This window comes from Balaenoptera physalus, assembly GCF_965194825.1.
Source record: "Balaenoptera physalus genome assembly, chromosome: 21".
Classification (NCBI taxonomy): domain Eukaryota; kingdom Metazoa; phylum Chordata; class Mammalia; order Artiodactyla; family Balaenopteridae; genus Balaenoptera; species Balaenoptera physalus.
In genome coordinates this window covers 10,621,615-10,643,757 of record NC_138902.1, presented here as the reverse complement: position 1 = coordinate 10,643,757, position 22,143 = coordinate 10,621,615, and the positions used below count along the sequence as shown (strand labels likewise).

Here is a 22,143-nt window from a genome sequence, read left to right as displayed (position 1 = left end):
ATGTGGGATCTTCCCAGAGCAGGGCTCGAACCCGTGTCCCCTGCATTGGCAGGCGGATCCTCAACCACTGCACCACCAGGGAAGCCCCCCCCCCACCCCGATAGTTTTAAAACCAGCCTCAGTCATGCTTGCTTCAAGACTTATCCTGGCATCATGGAGCACTGGATACTTTGGCTAGGTGTTAAACTCTCTTGTCCTGTGCCCGAGTCCCATCGTGGTGACTTAGTTGCCATCTAGGGCACTCTTGGCATGAGTCCTAGACATGAATCCAGCTCAATGGCTTGGGCCCTGCTCCCTGCTGGCTGACTGTCCTAATGCCCAGTGCCTCCTTTCTGCTTGGACTTCTGAGGGCCGCAGCCGCAGGACCCTCACTCTGTGTTGCCGTCTCTATTCGATGCCAACTGTATGTCCTTTGCTTGTTGTATGTCCCCTGCCCCAGTACCTCCTACTGGCTTTGACCTTCCTGTTTCAGGTCCTCTTATTGCGACCCTTTGTGTATAAGCCAGATCTGTTTGCCCTTCCTTCAAGGGGAGCTATTTCCCTGGTGTTTCCCTAGATGCTTATGATGAGACCCCTGCCAGAAGTACACCAATCAGACCCTCCATGTACACACTTGGGTCTGAACCCTTTCAGCGAGAGCAGGTTGGAAACCCATATATACATAAATATACAATGTGTACAAATCAAGTATTTTAAAGATTGTAAAGAATTCTTGTGAACGTATTAGGTTAGGGAAGTCAAGCAGGATCATCAGATGATGGCATAATCATGCACAAGTATATACAATTTTCTATTTTTATATGATGCCACTTTAATAGATGTGCCCATCTTTTCAAAGTTCTAATCTGTGGCAGTGGGCAGTAGGGGGACGGGGTGGGTCACAGCAGGAAGAGGCATTCGCTGCCTTAGGCAGTTAAACCATTGCTCTCTCTTCAGAATGGCTCAGCCAGCAGGATTCTGTGGGGTCTACCTCCTGGCACCGTGCTCCAATCGCCGGATTTTGGGTCAGGGGCAACCCAGATCTTTGTGCGACTTTTCCGGAGAGTGCTTTCTCTTGGGAGCACGTCTGGGGACTGGCTTCTCTGCTTCCACCTTTGCTGGCGTGGCCAAAGGAACTGCTGCTGCAAAGAAAATCAGAACTGATCAGTCACTTCTGTTGTACACAGCCTACTGCCAGAATTTCCCTCTCTCATGTCTCTCCCAGTTTCTGGCTGAAGACCTTTAATCTACTTGACATCCAAAACACAGCCTTGGCCCATCACCTCTATGAGTCCCTAGAGAAGGGACACTGGCTGCAAAAGCAATTCCTAGAGCCTACGGCTGCAGCACATGAGGAAGTCTCTTCACCGTTTCCAGGGAAAACAGTAGAACCCGAAAGTCATTGCAATCATGAGCCACTCCATCTCTCCCTTCCACAACAGAGAAAACATTTCTTGCAGTCTGTCACTTCTGAGGCTTAAATGGAAATGTCTTTCAAGTTTTGGAAAAAAATAATCTAATATAAATTGGTTAAGAACCCCTCCAACCTTGGCAACCACTCTTGGGCCCCATTTATACTGCCTGTTTCAACCACACTGAACTCTAGCCCTCTGATACTTTTATGTAGATTAGAACAAGGCCAAATACTGAGGCAGAGTGATCAGGAGACTGAGAACCGCGTTCTGGGTGCCAAGTCTAGGCTCACATCAACCCAGCCTCCTGGGACACCATCTCCTCAGCCCTCCAGTCTCATTAGCCCTTCAACACCCCTCTTGGTTCTTCCGGTCTTCCCACCAATATGGCACCACCCTCTCCCTGAGAAGTAAAAATCATTATAATCCTCTCTCTCTCCACCATGAAAGGATGAGATAAAGGCTCAGCAGCAGCCCCCGTGAAACACATGGTCAACACTGTGAAGAGGTGTTACTAAGGCGATTTGGTCCGACTCAGAGAAGGAAAGAGACAACTCTGCCCTTAGCCTGATCAGGCCCACAGGAAGGAAGCACACTGGAGGCAGCCTTTGAGAGGGTGGCAATGCGAGAGAACCTTCTTTAGGAGGGGACTCCTTGTTGCCGACCTTGAAAAAGCAAGGATGGGACATTCGTTTACTGGGGCTGTTACAGACGGGATGTGCCCAGAGGTTGGGCTACCCTGCTTGAGAATCAAAGCACCTTCTAGTCCGAAATGGCTTGAATGCTCCAATCGCCGGATTTTGGGTCTGGGGCAACCCAGATCTTTGTGCGACTTTTCCAGAGAGTGCTTTCTCTTGGGAGCACGTCTGGGGACTGGCTTCTCTGCTTCCACCTTTGCTGGCGTGGCCAAAGGAACATCCCCGTAGGCCCGGTAGCCACCAACCAGGCAGTATGTCTCCCCATGCCAGCCCAACTGCGTTTCTCCACACCCTCGGTACACGACATGGTAGTGACCAGGGGTAGGGGGAGAAACGGGAGCCACTGCTGCTGCAAAGAAAATCAGAACTGATCAGTCACTTCTGCTGTACACAGCCTCCTGCCAGAATTTCCCTCTCTCATGTCTCTCCCAGTTTCTGGCTGAAGACATTTAATCTACTTGACATCCAGAACACAGCCTTGGCCCATCACCTCTATGAGTCCCTAGAGAAGGGACACTGGCTGCCAAAGCAATTCCTAGAGCCTACGGCTGCAGCACATGAGGAAGTCTCTTCACCGTTTCCAGGGAAAACAGTAGAACCCGAAAGTCATTGCAATCATGAGCCTCTCCATCTCTCCCTTCCACAACAGAGAAAACATTTCTTGCAGTCTGTCACTTCTGAGGCTTTAATGGAAATGTCTTTCAAGTTTTGGAAAAAACTAATCTAATATAAATTGGTTAAGGACCCCTCGCACCTTGACAACCCCTCTTGGGCCCCATTTATACTGCCTGTTTCAACCACACTGAACTCTAGCCCTCTGATACTTTTATGTAGATTAGAACAAGGCCAAATACTGAGGCAGGGTGATCAGGAGACTGAGAACCGCGTTCTGGGTACCAAGTCTAGGCTCACATCAACCCAGCCTCCTGGGACACCATCTCCTCAGCCCTCCAGTCTCATTAGCACTTCGACACCCCTCTTGGTTCTTCCGGTCTTCCCATCAATATGGCACCACCCTCTCCCCTAGTACTCGGCAGCTGAGGAAGGGATGTGTCTGAGGGCACCGATGTAGATGTCTACATGACAGCACAGACGTGCCTGGGTTTGAAGGTGTATTTCAAGAGTGGCCCTCTTCCTCAAACTGCTCCATTTACCATTTGCCAACAAAAATGCACTTGTCTTTTGCTAAGAGGCCAATCAGGAAAGGGTCTGAATGGAAGCATCCTGTAGCCCAAAGGGGAAGCTAGATTTATAAAGATCAGGACCATCCTGCACACTTGTCCAGGGATGACCTTTCACTTGTCCTCAGCAGTGAGCACTGTGGGTCCCTGAAGGTGTCCCAGGTCACTGGTGTTACTTACAGCTGGGAACGCGCTCAGGTATCCGTAGTGGGCAAGCCCCACAGGAACATGAGGCAGCCAGGTGAGGTGGTGTGTACACCATGGCTCCTGTAGAGATGCCCGGTCTCGGTGTACCTGCCGCACTGCCCACCCACGGAACAGAGCACAGGTTCGAGTAAAGATAGAGGATCCGGTCACACATTCTCCCTCAGACAGCCAAAGACTGTGACTAGCGGGACGCTGAGGGTATCTTATTGGCTCCCCTTTGAAAAAAGCTGTCCAGAGCCTTTGTCAAGACCGAGGATAAAAGGCTCAGAGCTCTACCAGCAGACCAACGGGGGTCCTGGTGGGGAGAAACCAAGGGAAGTTGGTATTTGGGGAGTTTTTACAAAGGAAATGAACACCCATCTTCTGGAGAGTAGCTCAGAATAGATGTCCAGGTGATGGGGAGAAACCCTCCAGCAGTCTGAGCATGAGGGGATTCAAGAGTCTTTATTTAAGTCTAAAGAACACTAGACACTTAGTTAACCAAAGCCCACAATTGTTATGTGTAATTCATTTCTATTTACATTTTTTATCTCAGACTTTGAGATAACACAGCTTATTACGGGGACTTCTAATACAGAAGGGGAAGATGACTAGTATACAGTAACCCTTGGAGAATAAGTTTCCCTTGGGAGCTGCCTTTTCTAGACACGTGATGCTCTCCTAAGAGAGAGTACTGACGAACATAATTCCTTAACAATTTGGGGGGATCGCTATACCAGCTCTTTACTTCTGTGGCATTGCAGTGGAAACTGCTGGTTATGTCACAGCAATTGGAAAGGTGTGTAGCCCAAGTCCAGCCTGAAGACATTCTTAGTACCAGCCAATCCCAAACATAGAATGCAGAGGATTGTGCAAAAACACTAATTTGCTTTTTCCATCAGACACCTTTCAGTGCTAACGGTGACCATGTTGGATGAGAGTCCAGGAGTTCCATCCCTCATCTTCCTCTTCAGTTCCAACTCCCCGCAGTTTTTCTGCCCCTGCCTTCCCCCCAGGATCTTCTCTTCATTTCAAAGGAGGCAAATATGCTTGATAGAAAGTTCTCCCTTCAAATACGTCTTCATGACAGACCAGTGTTTCCTTGTTAATGTTTATCACTTTTCCTCGGTAACTTAAATGCATTCTTTGGCTAAAAGAAACCTCTCTGGCCTTACCCAGGCTCCCTTCTTGCTGGAGGAAGAACAAGGGAGTAGAAGGAGGGAAAATCCGGTCCTGATGTCACTGTGATGCTTTCAGCTCTTTGCTTTCCCCTGATGCTAAGTGCGATATGCATTTGGATGGCCAAAGAGGCCGAGATGGGATGCTACACTCTCCCCTGAACGTTTTGAACAGGTCGGGATGACCTTGTGCTAGATGTTACCAGATGTCCATTTCTTCCAGCTGTGAAAGAAGTTGATCTGTCCACGTTGTCATCAACTGTTCATTGTTGGGATTTCTAAGTGTTTGGCCTGCACTGTCCTAACTGCTGTGGGTATCACTGTGGATTTGGGGGTGACATGGGAGTGGTGTTAAGGCTACCAAATAAACATAACATGTAGTAGCAGATATGAAAATGGCCATATGGAAACAATAATGAAAATACAAACAGGAATGTAACTAATTTTAACTTGTGTGGTGCAGGGTAAAATTGAAGCGTCCTGGCAGACAGGAGAAGTGACGGAAGGAGAGATGCGTCTGGACCTTGGAGGATGGCTGTGATCTCACAGGAGAAGGCAGGTGCGAGGGAGACACTGGCGCAGCCACCGGGAGGCCAGGAGGCTGGATTGAGCATGCTCAGAGAGGCTGTGCTGGGATCGTGGTCCGTGAGGATGAGGGTGGAGGAAGTTACACAGGTGGGATGGGGCCAGGTTTCACCTGACTCTGACAGCCAGGCAGAAGGCAGACTAGAAACTTGAGGCTTGTGTTTCTCAAACCCCAGGCTACCCATAAATATGCAGAATCTTCCTGGAAACTCAGTGTTATACAAATATTTGGGGCAACTCATTCTTTAACTCATGTACTAAAACAAACGTTTTGGAGTAGAATACAAAATTGGCGTGACTTTCGTAATAAAATATGCATTTTTGAAGCCATTTTGGTTTATGGCAGGTCCCTTGCATGACACTGTCACACCCCCAGGGACTCTCCTCCGTATGGAGTGTATCACGGGACAGTTTGAGAATTTCCTTAAGCAATAGGAAATGAAACCTCACTGCCCCAGGCTTTGCTCTGTGCCTGGAGCATCCTTTCTGCCCCTGTGAGCATCTTCTGGTCCCACTCCAAGAGCTGACCTGACATCTGGGCTAGTAGAGCAGAGTGACTGTGTGTCCCACGAATATTCGCCAATGCCAAGATGTGGTCCCTCAATATCAAGTGCTAGGACACCTGTACGGTCCTTTGTAGGTCGATTTGCCATCATACTCTCCACAGCCCTAGAAATAATAATATTACCCTGATTTACAAATGAGGGAATGATGTGCGGCAGGTTTTGTAAACAAGTTGGATGGGTACTTTCGAGAAGACTGTATGTCAGGACATGGGTCCTGGCAGGCAGGGGGCCCCATAGTCATATTCACGTGTGCAGCCCTTTAATCTGGAAGGTGCCTTCTGTCGCGGTCATCAGCCAGCTTCGTGGAAGGCAGCCGCCCTTCCTCATTCAGTTCTCCAGCGTCTGTCAACTGGTGCATTGCCAGACAAGAATTCATGACAGCGTTCAGCCCCATGTTTCTTATGAAGTATTTAACTGAAGCAAACAGAATTTAGGCGGGCAATTTAGTCTTGCAGATTGCTGTGTGTCCATCTGTCTGTTTCTGTCTTTTTCTCTCTCTCTTTCAGGTTATTGACAATATCATCATGATTTGAAACCCCCAGAATCACCTGCTTTTATTTAGCAGGGTATTTTAAATAGTAAACTACTGTCTTCAAAGCTCAGGAAGCCCTGTCTATTTTAATACCAACTTTCTGAAGGCTCATTAGTAATTAATGAAATCATTAAGAATGGTTCACAGTGACTGACACCTTCCTGGCAACCACAATCTCCTCTTGTACTTAGAGGAAATGTCACTGGCTCCACAGGTTTGATTTGGGGAGTGGAGTGGGTGGGTGTAGGGGGCAGGAATCAGATTACATAAAGTTTCACAACAGCCATCAGCCAGAACGGAAAGCTGTGCGTGTGTTCCTCCAAGTTTCTCTACTTCGGAAGCTGTGCCTTCATCCATCCAATGCTGGTTTTCAGAAATCTTGCTAATATCATGTTTTCCAAGACAGTACCGTGTGGCTCAACTCAATTAGCAAAGATGTAAGGTTGAAAGTCACCCTCTCTTTTTTCTGTTGTTGTTTTTTCTCCCATTTTCACACATTTCCTTTTTTCTTGGCATTGCCTAGACTTATTCTCCTCTTTTCCCTTTTAGGAACAGAATTTGGCATAAATAAATGATAACTGACAAAATGGTATAAGCAGGAGGGTAAACACAGGGTTTCTCCAGCCTCCGCTGCGGGTCAGGGTAATTTGTTGTAGCAGGTGGTTACCCACAAGGAGGACGGGAGCTCCAACGGCTGCTGTTTAATTTGTATTTTAATAAAGCAACCCACAGCCTTCCCTTAATTGCTGAAAATGGAACGCGAACCCCCTCCAAAGCCTTTCAGATCACTAATGCACTGAAATTGTTGAATCGAAATGGACTGCTTTAGCCAGGGCACTGGCCACAAGATGGAATTCGGTACATTTCATACCTCAGTGCATTTAAATGGTATGGAGCTGATATTTAATACAAATGCAAGCACCAGTGGAATCCGCATACTTCGTCTGCGTTCTCCAACTCTCAGAATTAAGCAGTTGATCTATGGGACACAAAGGGATCATCCTTCTCTCAAAGAGAATGTTTTATGACCAGGCAGTTTATTTGTTTATTTGAATTTTATTTATTTATTTTTTATACAGCTGGTTCTTATTAGTTATCTATTTTATACATACTAGTGTACATATGTCAATCCCAATCTCCCAATTTATCCCACCACCACCAGGCAGTTTAAAAGGCATTGACATAAACAACTGTTTACAGCTCGCTCTCTCTCTCTTTCATCTTCAAAAGGCAAAAAGTACATGTAAGGACTTGCTGTTTGGCAGACAAAGCATTTTAGAAAATCACTTGAAATGTTTCCTTTTCCTTTGAGGATGACTGAACCTTTGATAGGTGCTCAAGAGAGTTCTTATAATTTAGTTGATTTCTCTTAGTTTTTCTTAAGGGGGAGAAGTGGGATAGTGTGAAGGCACAGAGCTGAAGCCTGTATTTTTTTATTTTTTCATTTTTTCATTTTACCTTCATTTATTTCTTCCTTTATACAGCTCTGAGTTTCTGATTTATATCCTTTTTTTTCTTGCTAAAGAACTTCTTTTAATATTTCTTGCAAGGCAGGTCTACTGGCAACAAATTTCCTTAGTTTTTGTTTGTCTGAGAAAGTTTTTATTTCTCCTTCATGTTTAACAGATAATTGCACTGAATACAGAATTCTAGTTTGCTGGGGTTATTTCTTGCAACACTTTAAACACTTCACTCTCTTCTTGCTTGCATGGTTTCTGACAAGAGATTTGCTTCAGTTCATATCATTGTTACTCTATAGGCAAGCCGCTTCCAGATATCTTCTGGTTCCTTTTAAGATATTCTTTGTCTTTGGTTTTCTGCTGTTTGAGTATGATGTGCCCAGGTGTCTAATTTTTGGTATTTATCCTGCTTCATGTTCCCTGAGATTCCTGTATGTGTGGATTTCACCCATTATTCAAATAGACTTCTGCTTCTTTCTTTCTTGTTATTCTGGGTTTCCCATTATGCAAGTGTTAACATCTTTTTAATTGTCCCAGATTGGGGGGCGTTTTGTTCTTTTTTTCATTGTGTTATTCTTTGCCCTTCAGCTTCAAGAGTTTCTGTTGACAGGTTTTCAAGGTCACTGATTCTTTCCTCAGTCTTGTCCAGTCTATTAATGAGCCCATCAAAGGCATTCTTTTTTTTTTAACATCTTTATTGGAGTATAATTGCTTTACAATGCTGTGTTAGTTTCTGCTGTATAACAAACTGAATCAGCTATACATATACATACATCCCCATATCCCCTCCCTCTTGCTCTCGCTCTCTGCTTTCTTGTGGAAGTGGAAATCTTACGGCTTAAATCATAAAAGTATTATTTATGGCTTTTACTCCATGACGGAACATGCCAGATTTTCTGGGACAGGGTCAATTTCAAAGGAACAGGTAAGGTTAATTTCATCCTTGGGGCTTTGTAAGAATTTCCCCTAGACAAAGGAAGGAAATAGAAAACAAATACTTTGCTACACCCCTTGTCCTATTTTTTGACTCCTAATAGAGGGTCACTCTCCTTTTACCCATGCACTGATATTTGGAAAGCCACTATGGAAATGACTTAATTTTTGAGGTATATGTCTCATAAATAAAATGTGTGTCCCTCATCTTCTCATTTCCTTCCAGCGCTCGAGGGAGTAAGAAGACATGGAGTGAAGAGCTGCCTCATTTTCCACAGAGAATAGGGGCACTGAGAGCTTGGAGGGACGTCGGTAGCTGTCACAGTGTTTTGTCCTGAATTTTTACCTCCTGGAATCCAGGATGGGCCCTTTCCCCACCCCGCCAGCTGGATGAGTGATCACAGTGGAATAATGATGCCAGGAGGCTCAGAGGTACGCTCTACGTTTTGAATTGGGTTTTATTAGTCAGCCCACTTATTGAGTGCTACGTGCTGTCACTGGAGTTATAAAGATATACATGATACCGGCTCTGCCCCTACAGAGCTTGCAATGTGTTTAGGGAAGCCAGGCATATCCCCATGAAGCAGAAGCTCACTGAACAAGGCAGCAGGAACTTTTGCCTCCAAGGATGCAGATGGTGATAAAGATTGCAATTGTCTGAGGCTACGGGGGACGAACTGGAACCATAGCCTGCGCTCAGAGACATGCGGATCCCAGAAGGAAAAGGGTGAAAGGCGAGTTCTAACTAATCTGAAATTTGATATTCCAAGAGCTTCCTTTAAAAGGCCCTTTTAAAATTCTTTTCCTTCCTCTTAAAAAATTCAGCTATCAAATGTTGTCCGCTATCAAATGATGTCCTTTCCATACAGTGAAAACTCTACACTAAGGAAAGAAAAAGGGCAAGACTCATGCTCTATGATTCCTTGTTGAACAAGGAAAAGCACTTGGACTGTTCTCACCCCGTGATGAGTTCCTTTTCCTCTCCTTCCTTGCTTTGGTTGATGATGTGAGTCTAAGCAATTCCCTGAAGCCACGTGGGAACAAGCAAAATTCAGGGTCCAAGCAGAATTACTAGCTTGGGGAATGCCTGTCTCTCTGGACCTCCCTGTGAGGCCAGTGAGGATATCCAGACTTTCGCAGACTTTAAAATCAGCTCTCCTGAGACTGAATGAGGTGCAAAAGGAAACTGTCTTCTCAGGTTGGGTGGACCATGAGGGAAAGAACGGATGGATAAATCCAGGGAAGGTGCATAATCTGTCCTCCCAAACAATCTAAAATGACCTTCACATGCCCTCCAGGGTGGCCCCGGGAAATACATCACTAGATTCCTCCAGCCTTTACCTTGCTCTGCTTCCCAGAGCCTGTGTTACACAGGCAGAAACACCACCGTCATATTTCTCCCTGCCCTCAGGAACATTCACCAGTTGGGGGAAAAATAAGGCCAGAAAATTGTTGCTATGGGCTCTGTTTTGTGGAAGTTAAAATGCTGGTGCAGGAATCTGATTGCTTGATAGCTCCCTCTCTCTCTCCATCTCTCTCTCTCTCTCTCCCTTCCTCCCTCTCTCCCTCCCTCTCTCTCGCTCACCCTCCACCCTTTCTCGGCTCTCCCTCTCTCCCACCCCCACTTTTTCTACTCTCCCCTCTTCCCTCCACTGGACTCCCAGGGCCGCTCCCACACCGGGTTGGAGGAGAGCTTTACAGGTTGTCAATGAAACCTGGAATTATTTCCTTTGATGGCTCAGGTAATAGTAGGAGCCAAGGCAATGAGTGAGGTCGTCTGAAACCAATGCAGTCCTGCCCGGGACCCGGGAGCCAATCGCAGGAGCAGAGGGCGGGGCGTCAGCGCCAGCAGACAATTGCTAAGTGCCTCGCTCGCACAGTTGGTCGGAGCCGCCGAAAGGTCTGGTCGCAGAGACGGGGACGCGTAATCCTCAGCGTGCTCCATCCCGACAGCAGCCCTCCACGGCTCGGCAGGGCAGCGAGCCTCTGGGCACCGGCCCCTCTGCTCCACGGAAAAGGTACTCCTGCTGCATCCCGGCGGGGCTGCTCTTGCGTTTCCGTCCTCAGCGGCTTGCAGTTTAGCCTCTGTAGAGGGGTTGCAGAAAGAAAAGTTTAGGGGAGGAAATGTGACAACGGAGGGAAGTCACCGTGTTTTGTTGGGAGGAAAACAAGCTGACGGTTTGGGAAACTTCTGTGCTGTCTAGAACTGGATTGGTTTACTACTCTCTCAATTCGCCGCTCTCAGGTCTGTGGAAATAGGTCTGGTCTTGGGCTAGGGTGCCTGCCTGTTGGGGTGTAGATTTGGATTTGTTGGGTGAAGGGGGTTGAACCCTGGATGTGCTGCTTCCTGGCGGACCCATTGCTGGGAGGCTGATTCTGGGAAGCGTGATGGGTTGGTTGGGTTTTCCACCATAGGGTCTGCCCCCTTGACTTTCTCCTGACCTGCTGTCCCCCAACTCTTGTGACCTTCAGTTTGAGTCCTTCCTCAAACTTCTGTCTCCTTCCTCACCCCTCCCGCTTGCCGACTCTGTCTGCGCTCATTTAATGTGGTGGAAGGAGACATTTCCTGGGGTGTGGGCGACTGTCCTGTTTGACCTGATGGGCGTCTGCCTGTCACATAACTTGGTGAGAAAGCAACAAAACGGTTCCCAGAGGAAAAGCCGTCACTCCACTGATTAGCTCCCGAAAACTCTGGAAGACTGTCTGGGCTTGGTGTGTACTGAAATAGAGGGGATGGAGTGAAATTGCAGCCCGTGTGAAGGTTACACCCTCACCAGGGGCAGGCCGTAGGGTGCTAAGGAAGCCCGAGGCTCTGGGTGCATGGGGGGCTGAGGGGCTGCTGGCACCACCATCCCTGCTGCCTGTGATGACTGTTCTTCAAGGGAAGGGCTGGCCACGGCAGGAGGCTGGGCCAGGCTTGTAGCATCCTTGTTCATTTCTGAACAGTTAGGACCACAAGGGCCCTGCTTGCTCTGAGTCCCACCTGTGGTCCTGAGGAGAAGTCCTTCTCCCCACGTTCTGCCACCCGGGAGGTATTAGGTCAGTGGGCCTTCTAGGAAGCAGGGTGCCCATGGGAGAAGGTGATGTGCTTGGTCTTAAACTTCCTTCCTGCTTTGGTGCAGGCAGCTCCTATTTGAATGTTCCACAGCACTTGGCCAGGTGTGTCCTCCCACCTGCTGGGTCCTCAGAAGCAGCTGGTCCAGGACTGATCTTCCACATCCCTGAGTCCCTCTGAATTCTAGCCTAGACCCGAAGCTGGGAAGTTCGGTTCCCAGTCCTGGCAGGATGGGGATGTGCTGGGAGGACTCGTCCAGGACACCTGGTCCCCAGGACACCCTTCCCGCCGAGGTGTAGATGCCTCCATTCTCCGGCTCCACAAATCACATTCGCTCTTTAATTCTTGTTTTCTTTAACCTCCACAAGGGCTTCTCCTCCGCCTCCTTTACACAGCTATTTTGGATGGGAGATGTTATTGCCGAAGCTCTACTCACAATGCTTAAAAAAAACCCGGCTGCCCGACTTTTGTTTTTCTTGGTCAGGATGCAGTCAGCTTTCTCCTCTGCACATGTTGCCTGGCAGTAAAGAAAACAAGCTTGCAACCCCGCAGAGGAGAATGCCTTTGTGTTTGGGAGGCTGGAGTGGAGGCTGAACTTTTCTTGCCTGTTGGGGCATCTTTGGCCCAAGACCTTCTCCTCTGTGGTCTGTCTGAGGCAGGTGACCCCCAGAGAGCCCACGAGAGAAGACATCCAGCAGGTGGGAGATTTTGAAAAGGGGCACCTTGGTTTTCATGAAGGCAGTGATAACATGAGAACATGCTTTGGAGTTGGAGGGGTATCTAGAACCGGGGACAGGTAGCAAAATCGTGGGTCCCTCCCACCGATGCCGATCTGCTAGATTTCTATCGTGATAGAGGACATTCAAAGTAAGGCTTTGAAACCGGCTCCGGAGTGGTGACTCATGCGGAGCTAGAAGGCTGGGTGGGGGCGGGAGCAGAGGGAGCTGCAAAGTGCAAGTGGGACCCGCTGGAGACGCTAGCTTTCCTCCCTCCCTCTCCTCCTCCTCCGGCTTCCTTGTAGCTCCCTATTTGGAACAAAGATCATTAAAATAACAACTTTAGGCTAAAAAAAGCATAATGGGAGCTGAAGAATAATTGAAGAGTCTCAAAACACCATCACTGCAACTTCACCTTGGATGGGGTGTGAAACCCAGGGTCCAACCATTGCGTGATCCAGTTTGGAGAATTTCATTGCTGGCTAGTGTTGGGCTGACTGGTTCCTTGTGAAGCCAGGCATCTGTTTGTGTCTGAAGGGACTGATTAGTGTTGAGGAAATTAAATTTGTCACTTGTCATTTCATCAAACGTGGTAGCTTGAGCCTGGACCCCGGATAAGCACTTCCAGCTGGCCAAACAGGGTCTCCTTTAGCCCCTGTGCTGTGGAGGGGTTGCCTCTTTCTGCTTTCACAAGCCCTGGGTGATTTACCTGGCCAAAGTCACTTCCTTACTTTCCTGCTCCTCTTTCCCATTCTTCTTTTCATCATCAACACATCAGTAAATAATCTGTTTGCCAACCTGCTTTGATCTTGTCATTGTGTGCCAATCACGCTATTAATGAAAACTGTCCCCTGAAGTAGGGTAGAAAACATGTTAAGATTTTGATCAGAGACCAGCCTTTGAGTCTTCTATCTTTAGATTTAGTGTTGCGGTTTGGGGGAAATCAAATCAGCACGTTTATTGTGTTAAGTGTTTTTGTAAATGCCGTTGAAGCATCTTCTTTTTCTCTGGTAGATGTGTGAACTCCCAGTTATCCTGGGGGCTGGGGTGTGTCTGGGGGTCGGAAGTAAGTCTGGAGTGGCCTCTGAAAGGTGGAGCGGTTGGAGTGTGACGCTTCTGTTTATTCAAGATGCGGTGAAGGCTGTTCTGAAATGCGTTCACTCTACTCTGTTATTTTCCCTCTTCGTTCTTTGCTTAGGACCATTTCGTAGCCCAGATTATCAGTAGCTAATTCGCTTGTCTCCCTTTTCCGTACACTCACGTGGTCCCTTCCTCCCTCCTCACTTGGGAGCGATTTCACACTGAAGCTGGGACCTGAACCATCTTACTTCATCCCAATAGATGCCTGTCTTTTCTTCCTTCCCTTCTGGTTCTTCCTTGCCGTCACTTAAGGGCACCCTAGAGGTTGAGATTTAATATTAGACACCATGCTTACCTTACTTGTGAAACAGTGAACTGGGGGTGTCAGGAATTCTGGAATGCACCTGGCGTTGGCCCTGGGGGAGCACTGTCTTCAGTCCTAGACCTCACCGGGCACCGGGGGTGGTGCAGCCGCCCTGTGTGAGGCCGGTGGGCACAGACCTGCTAGATGCACACGGATGCCCACCAGGCACGGGGTCACGCCCCCTCCTCCCACCGGCTGTGCTGAGCCCCACCCTCCCGTAGCCGCCATGCGCAGGACTGACCTTGGAAACCAGCACGCGGTGGCGTTTGTTTGGTCAGTCTCCCATTCTTGGTTTTGTGTTCTCTCCTCACCCCTAAATCTCTCTACCAAGAGTTAGGATCAATTGACTTATTCGTACTAAAGTGTGAATAGTTAACAGTGTTGTCACTTTCGGAGGTGTCTGAGTTCTTAATGGGATTCAAAGTGGAGTTTCATTTGTCTGCTAATGGGATTGGGGAGGTGAGTTTGGATCTGGAGTGTCTGTGCGATTGTGGCTCTTTGCTTTTCCGTAAGGCTCGTTCTGCCCTTACCCATGGACACGCTGCAGTTACTCAGGGCGTAGTGCTGGCAGGATTTGGGGTCTAGCAGCTGAAGCTTGATTCCTCAGATTTGACCTTGGGCACTGCATCTATTTTCCTTTTCTGACCTTCATGTAAAGCCCGGGGCTTGGACTGTGTTCTCATCCATCCTTTTCTGCTCTGACCTTCTCTCTGCATTTTGCCACCGGAGTCCTAAATCCAGCTGGGGATGTATCAGCTCCAGAAGGACTCGGGTTTACAGAGCTGCTCTGGCACAGGCCACAGCGCTCAGCGGTGCTTCCAGAGCCGGAATCCCGTGCAGGCAGGTCGGAAGGAATGGTGGATGCTGTACCAGAAGGAAAACGGGCTTAGGGGTGATGTAATAACTGATTTTGGTTTAGGAGGGGATGTTATATGGAGGATGGCAACCAGCTGTTCTCCATCTCCAGTAAGGACTGAGCGAGAGAAAATAGACAGAAATTGCAGCAGATGGACTCAGATTAGGTATGAGGAAGAATTTTCCATCAGCAAGAGTTGTTAAAAAGGGAAGGTTCGGAGCCTCCGTGATGATCTTTAGGAAACGGATGAGCAGGAGATTCAGCTGGAGGACGAGGCAGGGGACCGTGGGAGGCGACAGGCGGGGACCGTCTGGTGCAGGGGTCCCGGCCCATTCCTGGTGAGGGTCCTTGTTTATTTCTCTGAGACCTCACCTGTGCTCTGGGGCATCAAAGACACCGAGAATCAGTCCGAGGGACGGAGCCGACCAATCCGAGCTGCCCTCCTGCCGCTGCCTGAGGGCCAGACCCTGTCTGTGGCTTGAGGACCTCTCCTCAAGCCTAACCTTTCATTTCCAATGTGGCGAGCGAGGCCCAGAGAGGTGAGAGGCCTGACGTTGTCACACGGTAACCCGATGGCAGAGCCGGGATCAGAATCAAGGTCCTCCATCCCAAGTCAGTGTTATGTGTTTTGTAGCTCATTTATTTCCTTGTTTCCAAATTGAAGGACCATTTCCTTTTTCTGGGCTGCTGTCTCTATCCATCCAAATGGCAGAGACAGGGAGCCCTGCAGTCTGCAGTGGTCATTGAGTGCCCATTACTGACACCGTGTAACCAACTCCAGCTTCCCTGGTTTACATGGCAGACACTTTGGTCCCTGTCATTGGATGGGAAGGGGCTTCTGCAAGGCCAGGGTTGGCAGGACGCACGTCAGACACTGGGGAGGAAAGGAGGGGATGAGGTGGAACTGCAGGGACCAGGAAGAGAGAGAGGCGAAAAATAAAGGATGACTTAATCTGCAGCTTACGAAGGCAAGAGCCTTTAGATGTCTAGTTCCAACTCCTCATCGGATAAATGAAATAAAAGTGGTCCACAGCATGCGTGGGCTCTGGACAAGACACTTCACCAGTTACCTTTACCCAACAAAACAGAATTTTGAATTTCACTTGGATTCTCATTTCTAAGAGAAGCTTCTACAACGTGGGGCTGAAATTCTACCTTCCTTCTGGCCAGACTTGATTCACTTTTGGGCAGACGCACCTCCTGAATGCTCGGAGGCCCAGGACAGTGTGCACACTTCTGCAGAGGGGGGCTGTCTCAGGGCCCAGAGGCTGGCTCCCTGGGGGCCCAGGGACGGGAGTGGAGGGGTGCTGTCTAGCCAGCAGCCTGGGGATGAACACAGAGGCTGGCCCTCTGGAGAGCCAGGCAGAGGCTGGGGACTGCTTTGCCCTGTGGTGCTTTGAGCCATGTAGGCAGCAAGATGAATTGGTGAAATGAGCATCACCAAATGAATACATATTTTATTTGAAAAATAAAGGGATAAAACACTGAGGTTTGTGCTGGGCTAGCTAGGGGTGAGTGCCCGGCGGGCAGGGCACGACCCTTGCATACCCACAGCCCGTGGGTGTGTCTTTGGGCTGATGAAGGCTTCCTGAGCACTGAGGCAGGCACCGGGGGTCAGGGTGGGGTTCTTCCAGGAACAAGGTAGGTGTGATTCTTCCGAGGGAACCTCTGTGGAAGGACCGTCAGCCCCAGAGGCAGCCAAGTGGGATGTCTGTCCAAGGAACGGCCAGGAGAGAAGATGCAGAGAAGCCAAAGCGGGAGAGGACACGGTGAGCACCAGGGGCTGGGCTACCCTGGATGTGAGACAGCCTTGAGGGATGGCGAGAGCTTGGGAAGATGAGGAAGAGAGAGGAGGGGTGGGTAGCCGGGGGAAGACAGGAAACCCAGGGGCTGCGGAGCTCGTCCGCAGAAGGAGAGGGAGCCCCTGGGCCCTGAGACAGCCCCGCTCTGCGGAAGTGTGCAGCCTGCCCTGGGCCTCCGAGCACCCAGGAGGTGCGTCTGCCCAGAAGTGAATCAAGTCCGGCCAGAAGGAAGGTAGAATTTCAGCCCCACGTTGTAGAAGCTTCTCTTAGAAATGAGAATCCAAGTGAAATTCAAACTCCTGTTTTGCTGGGTAAAGGTGACTGGTGAAGTGCCTTGTCCAGAGCCCACGCATGCTGTGGACCAGTGCGTGGAACCTGGGTCACCAGTCCCAGCCCAGGGTGTTCTCGTCCAGCCCTGCGTCCACCATGTCCTTTTCATTCAGAAGGACGTTCAGCTGACTTGTCACTTCTGCCCTCAGTGTGGGTGCCGTGCGCTACAGACACAAGGCGGTGTAGTAAGCCTGACAGTGGGGGGGCCCGGACGCAGGCCGCACTGGGTGCCCTTACTTGGCGTGGTCAGAGGAGGCCTCCTGCAGAGAGGATCTCGGGGGGCGGGGGGACCTGAGAAATAAACCGGGTCCCCCCAGGTGGCTGGGGGAGACAGGGCAGCCACAGGTCAAGACCCAGAAGCATGAAGCGGCGGGGGGCCAGCGCGCCGTGGGTAACGCTTGGAGTGGCTCCATCTGAGCACACGAGGGATGTTTGGGGGCGTGGGAGGAGGAGACACCGGTGCCCCAGGTGGGGAGCGACCAGCGGGCCAAACTCAGGGGCGGAAGGGCTTTAGGCAGGAAAAGACAGTCACGTTTGCATTTAGGGAAAATGAGGTGGGAATGGAGAGCGGGGGTGAGGTTGGGGAGGGGCAAGCCTGGGATGCAGAGGCCGGTTCCCAAGTCATTTGCTGCTGTTCAGGGGAGAAAGGATGAGAGCCTGGAGGAAGAAGTCTAAGAAGATGCGGGACGGTCAAAGGGTGATTCTCTGGCTTCATGAGTTACACTAGATCAGGCAAAAATGAAGAGGAATTATTCATCCCTGGAGAAGGGGCTGACAGGTGAGAAGGAAAGTTGCACTATTAGATGAAAGAGAGGGGTGCCCCCCACTGAAGACAGGATGAGAGCAAATGGGTTTAAACAACAGGAAAAGGGTATAAGGTAGCATTAGCATTAATGCCTTAATGGAGGGGATTTTTAAACACAGGGGCAGAATCATCAAAGGCGGCTGTGGACTAATTCTCTTCTCCATAGAGTATTAACAAATCAGCCTGTCCCCTGATAGAAAAGTGGGCAGAGGATGTAAAGAGATCATTCACATGCAAAGAAGGAGAAATGTCCAGAAAACTATGCAAAAGTGTCCGACCTCACTAATCACTAGAATACAAAATTAAAAACAAGATATTATTGCCCACCTAGCAGATGAGCAAAAAGGAAAATGGGTATCAGTGCTGTTAAGATTACTGGCAAATGGATGTTTTCAGACTTAGCTTGTGGGAAGATAATTTGCAAACGTAAGCGTCATGTCTTAAAAACATACCCATTGAACCAGTTAGCAATTCCGCTTCTAGGAATTTATCCTAAGGAAATCATCAGAGCTGTGCAAAGTAGTTCTAATCAAGGATATTCCTTTTAGCATTACTCATTATAACAAAACATTGTATGAGGGGGGATTAATTAAATCTCATAGGGCGCATACATAAAAGGGAAATCAAGGAAGCTATTAAAATGACATTCAATAATATATAAGGATATGGGAAAATGCTAACCATATATATTAAGTAAAGAAAAGTTTAAAAACGAATAGGGTATAAATGCAATTTTGTAAAAACAAAAAGATGTGTACAGTCAAGAAAAAATAGAATGGATTACAAATATGTCTCAGTGATAACAGTGGTCCTCTTCGGGTTTTAGGAGGCACCGTTTTTTATTTTGTTCAACTTTTCTTTATTTCCCAAATTTCCCACAGTAAATGTGCTATTTTACAGATTAGAAAAACACGCTAAGTCAGTTCCTCAAACCATGACTGTTCAAGCAGAGACTCCACATGTAGCAATGGATCCGGTCCTCTGTTCTCACTAAAAAGCATCCCACGGGGTGGGGGGGGACCCCCCCATCCACTTGGTGAGGTCAGACCAATGTGCACAGGCCACTCAGCGTGTGCTTCCCCGCATCAGTCAGGGCGAGTGTCGAGGGTGCGGCACCTCCGGGCAGGACACGGGGACCCTGGGCGGTGGCATCCTGCTCCTTTCTCCCCACCTCAACCCCAGGCCCCGTCTGTAGGGGTCAGACCCATCCTAGCATTTCAGGTGGTGTGTTGACAGGCATCGTGGATACCTGCTGATTTCCCCAGTCGAGACGTTGAGGCTCAGACAGGCTGAGGCTCGTCCCGGGTCACAAAGCCAGCGAGTGGCAGAGCCGGGTCGCAGGGAACGGGGATGTCAGAGCCTGTCCAGGTGGCCAGTGGCGCAGGGCTTCGGGTGCCGTGGAGTCAGCTGGCAGATTTCCACCAGGAAGGTGTGGCGCTGTCCTCCCCGCCTTCCCAGAAGCCATGCCTTGTGCTTCACTCCCTTATTAATTAAGACTGAGTGCGTGCACTGCAGCTGTTACGCTTAGGGAAGGGACTTCAGGTGCTGAAGGCTCTCCAGAGGCCACCTCCTGCTTCTGTCTCCCGGGGTCTCATTTCGGTTGCTGCCTTTCTGAAACGCCTTCGCTTCCCGCTGTGGTTTCCTTTGTTGCATCCGCTCCGGGCCGCCTGAGCATCCGATCCCGGTGGAAGTCACAGCTGGGCAGCTCCGTGATGTGTGCCCGGCCACGTGGAGGCTCTGGGGTGTCTTCCCTCAGTGGGGCAGGTGGCAGCTCTGATAGGCACATCCTTGGGGCTTCCTCGGGCTTAACTGGAAAAGCGGCTGTGCTGCCAGATGGTCGGGCGGGGTGAGGAGGGGTGTGGGCCGCGTGGCCGATTTGCCGCCCTATTTATTTTAATAGTAACGCGCGCGTGTATGGTGTTCTGTGTTCACAAGCCTCGGAGGTGGGTGGGGAAGAAACTGATACCCGGAAAGGCAAAGCCACTCTCCCCAGGTGGTACGGGCAGCAGGCAGAAGGGTCAGCATGGGAAGAGCCAGATATTCGTCCTGCAAATAAATACCGCCTGACCTCGTAACCAGCAGGGCTCCTTCTGGCCTGTGTGTCCTGGGCCGCAGAGGGGCGGGCAGGGTGTCCTGTGTCCCTGGCGGCCACTGGAGGGTTAGCAGCGGTACAGGGGAGATGACTTCCGGTCCGAGGTGTATTCACCCGAGACCCCACTCAAGGCTGGGCGGAGGTGCTGAGAAAGTGGGTGTCCGTGGGCGTGTGAGTGGTCACAGAGGGCTGGGGAGGTCCTGAATACCGAGCTCTGAAGTGTGAGGATGATTTGGACAGAAGGAGGGACATCCTTGGTGTGAGTGGTGGTCTTGAGCCCAGAGCCAGCGTGGGTGTCAGGGCTGCTGAGAAGCCCGGGGGTTCCAGGCTTTGCTCGGTTCCCAGAAAGCCGTTCTGTTTAATCAGCTGGGGACAGTGTGCTCTGTGAGGAGGGGGGGAGGGGGGAGGGAGGGGAGGGAGGGGGGAGGGGGGAGGGCAGGGGAAATGGGTTGGAGGTTCTCATATGGATTTGCTCCCTTGCACCACCTCTCTCCCTTCTTCTGTCTCCCTCTCTCTCTCCCTCTCTCTCCCTCCTTCTCTCTCTCTCCCTCTCTCTCTCCCTCTCTCTCCCTCCTTCTCTCTGTCTCCCTCTCTCTCTCCCTCTCTCTCTCTCTCTCTCTCCCTCCCCCCCCACCTCGGTTTTCTTCCTGCTGATGTGAAATTGCCGTGTGGGTTTCCAGGAGGAGAGGGAGGCGGGTTAGGACGGCTCCGATTCTGCCCGGTCTCCCCGCCTGCCTGGACCTCAGGGTTTTCAGAATGTGGGAAGAGGAAGGAAAAGTTGTGAGACAAAAAGACAAAGAAAAAGAAATGGGAGCGGATGGGCAATAGGTGGGAAAGCAAGAGGGATGTTTGGAAATGAGGGAGCAGCTTACAGCACACAGAAAGACCTAAGCACAACCTCTTTTTACACAGTGGACCTTTAAGTGTGATAAACACACAAATAAGAAGTAAACAGAGTCTGAGACCACCCTTTACAGTCGTCCCTTCCACAGGGGATGGGTTCCAGGACCCTCGTGGATACCAAACTTCACAGATGCTCAAGTCCCTGTAGTCTCCCCCCACCACCCCCGTATCCAGGGGTGAGGAACCCGTGGACGCGAAGGGCTGACTGTACTGTCACATTTAGAAGCGTTTGCGCATCGCCTTCCTTTTACAGAGATGAAAGTGAGACTGGGACTGGTTAAGCCTCGCAAGGTAACACGGCTGGTGACTGGCGGATCCCACGCCTGGTGCATTGTCTGCCATGACCCCCCATCCGGCTCACCCCTTCTGGGTCAGGGTAGCCTGGGGGCCTGCAGGGGGTACGGAGGAGGTGGTGCTGCCCCGTGTGTCTCCAGAGCGGCCTCCTGGCTTCCGGGAGGCTTGCAGAGAGGGATTTGGAAAGCAGCTGGCAGGCAGTCCCCTCGTCCGTGGGGACTGGCTTGTCTCAGTCCGGTCCCTGGGGCAGGTCAGTGAGGGATGCCGCTGGCTCAGGGCTGGGAGAGCTCTGCGCTGTGGTCCTCTCTGACTTCTCCACGACGGAAGCCACGTGCTTCTCTTCCCCATCCTTTTGCTTCCTCAAGAGGGGAGGGGGCGTCTGAAATGTCTGTGTCCACTTGTTCATTGCTCAAAATGCTGAGGATTGACAAGCACAGTTCTCAACGTTGAGAAGACAGAGGGGACAAAACCGATGCAGTGCCTGTCCTCTCAGAGCTTCTGCTCTAGCGGAGGGACAGATGCAAACAAGTGAGAAAGTACGTAGGAAGGTCAGGCAGTGCAGTGGGAAAAAGGAAGCAGAACAAGGGGATGGGGGGTGTGGGGAGGGTGTGCCCGGGGGCCCTCGGTTGTAAAATGACCCTGGAGCAGAGACCCAGTGCAGCGGAGGAGGGTCCATGTGGCTGTCTGGGGGGAAGCCGTCCACCCAGGAGGGGCCCTGAAGCTGGAGACATTTTGAGGTGTCAGGGGTAGCCCTGAGGCCAGGCTGCCCTTCTTCAAACCACTGGAAAGTGTTGAGCAGAGGACTGACATAGTTTCAATGGAAACGGATCACTCTGGCCGCCGTGTGTGCAGCAGTGTTGAGAACACCTCCAGGAGGTCTGCCTGGAGGCAGTGACCCTGGCGAGAGAGGGGGCGCCTTGGATTAGGGCGGGAGCAATGGAGGGGTTAGTGGGCAAATTCTGCACATATTTTGAAGGTGGAACCAGCAGGATTTGCTGATGAGTTGAAAAAGGGTTTGAGAGAAAAAGAGGTTCTAGAATGACTTCCAAGGTTTTTAGCGTGAGATGGGAAGGCTTGTGGGGGGAGCAAACTGGGGGAAAACAGGAAGGGAGGCGTTTGTCTGGGGAGATGCCAAG

The 22,143-nt window shown here is 50.2% G+C and overlaps 1 long non-coding RNA gene across 1 annotated transcript in view; it reads left to right on the top strand.

Moving 5' to 3' along the window:
* Window positions 1–3,805: 3,805 nt before the first annotated feature.
* Window positions 3,806–22,143, top strand: part of LOC309651486 — a 105,732-nt gene continuing 87,394 nt past the window's right edge. The window contains exons 1-2 of the long non-coding RNA XR_014258175.1: window positions 3,806–6,531; window positions 8,937–9,142. This is a non-coding gene — a long non-coding RNA (uncharacterized lncRNA). The remainder of the gene's footprint in view (window positions 6,532–8,936; window positions 9,143–22,143) is intronic.